Source organism: Chiloscyllium punctatum, unplaced genomic scaffold, assembly GCF_047496795.1.
Source record: "Chiloscyllium punctatum isolate Juve2018m unplaced genomic scaffold, sChiPun1.3 scaffold_1115, whole genome shotgun sequence".
Lineage (NCBI taxonomy): Eukaryota > Metazoa > Chordata > Chondrichthyes > Orectolobiformes > Hemiscylliidae > Chiloscyllium > Chiloscyllium punctatum.
Genome location: NW_027310849.1, coordinates 35,747 through 37,500, shown reverse-complemented (window position 1 = coordinate 37,500; position 1,754 = coordinate 35,747). Strand labels below are relative to the sequence as shown.

At 64.9% G+C, this 1,754-nt stretch overlaps 1 non-coding gene across 1 annotated transcript; it reads right to left on the bottom strand.

The window, feature by feature from the left end:
- Nucleotides 1-412: 412 nt before the first annotated feature.
- LOC140474651 (5.8S ribosomal RNA) lies at nucleotides 413-566 on the bottom strand. Its single transcript, XR_011959294.1, has one exon. It is a non-coding gene; the product is annotated as a 5.8S ribosomal RNA (ribosomal RNA).
- Nucleotides 567-1,754: the final 1,188 nt, after the last annotated feature.

Below are 1,754 nucleotides of genomic sequence, written 5' to 3'. Positions count from 1 at the left end.
CGGCTCCCTTCACTCTTTCCACTGCCAGCCAACCGAGAGACGGACCCAATGCGGACGTGCAGAGCTTAGGCAGACCCCCCACTGGAGGCTCAACACTTCGTGGCAGCTCCGTGTCCCAGAGACCAGGAGGGTTGGCACACACACACAGTGTGAACCACCGACAGCCATTCTGGGACCGGTGACAGCCGTGCTGGCCCCACTGCCACGACACAGACGGACGCCAGGCCGCGCTCCCCGGCGGGGGGATGGCGTCGAGCCTGACGAACGGAATGTGCAGGGTGGGGGGGAAAGGCCAAGCGCTCCGACGCCGGAGGGCTCCGGAGTCTGAACTTAGGGGGACAAAGAGGACGGGTCCTCTGCGACACCCCAGCCGCGCTCTCGCCAGCCAAGGCGAGTGCGATTGATTGCCAAACGACCCTCAGACAGGCGTGGCCCCGGGAAGAACCCGGGGCCGCAAAGTGCGTTCAAAGTGTCGATGATCAATGTGTCCTGCAATTCACATTAATTCTCGCAGCTAGCTGCGTTCGTCATCGACGCACGAGCCGAGTGATCCACCGTCAAGAGTTGTCTGAGTTTGTTTTAGGTCTCTCCCTCGCCAGAGGAAAGCGACCCGGACCGCACATACGCTCCCCACCTTGAGCTACAGCCACCTGCACGCCGGCGTGCGGGCGGAGCAGGGTGGCGTGAAGCGATGGGGAGCACCATCCTGGTGCGGCCCGCAGAAACATACGTCTATTGGGGGGAGGAGGACAGGGCGCCCAAGAGGCGATGCGTGCCCCAACGCACCGCAGCGACGGAGGCAGGATCACCGCCACCATGTCGCCCGCCTAGTATCACGAGGCGTGCAGCAGCTTTGCCCTAGGAAAAGCAGAGGCGGGAACGGGCACCGGCCATCGGTTCGGCAGCGTCACTGACGCGTGCACGTGGCGGCGTGTCGGCGAGCGGACTTCCTGCGAGGAGGCGGGGGCGGCACTCGCCCGAGCAGACGCCCGCCCGGCCCAGCCACCGCCGAGGTGGACTGGGAGTCGCGGCAACGGCTCGTCATACTCGTTCCCACACTCACAGCGCAGCTTGCCCGCAAGCCACCGACCACCGATCGACGCCAGGCGCCCCGACCGAGAGCGGGATCGCTCGTTCGCCCTGCTGGCAGTTCGCTGGGGATCACTACTGCACGGAGCTCGGAGACCGACGGGCGGCAACTCGAGAGTCTTTAAACCACCACCCCCATCCCGCAAGTGCAAAGAGGCTGTATACGCACAGACGGGTGAGGGGAATAGGTACCCCGTCGGGTTTGAAGGGAGCGTGACTAGATAGCAACGATGTAAACCCAGCCGATTTGGGAGCGAAAGACCGGCGCCTGCATCACCGGCTTCGTTTCCCGTGGCTGGAGAGTACACCGAAACCCTCCGTCTGTCGCGAGCTCCCGACGACGCGGTGCCGCCAAGCAGCAGGGCCGGACCTGGTGTGGCTCCCCTCGTCGATCACAGACCGGTCGGCACTACTGACGAGACGGTGGAACGGGCTTCGCCCCTTGTGACGAAGGGTGATGCGAACCCGCCCGCCCGCGTGCGTTCGGGGTGGACTCGGCAAACGGAGATTTGAAATCGGAAAGTGTCCTCCTGCCCCGCGCAGGTAGGCGCCCAACAGTTGTGGGGGGTTTGGCGGTGACCACGGCTGCAGGGCCTGCTACCCCGACGAGCTCTCCTGCTGGCCCCGAAACCACCCTCGCGAGACAAGTTGAAACGGAAACGGGC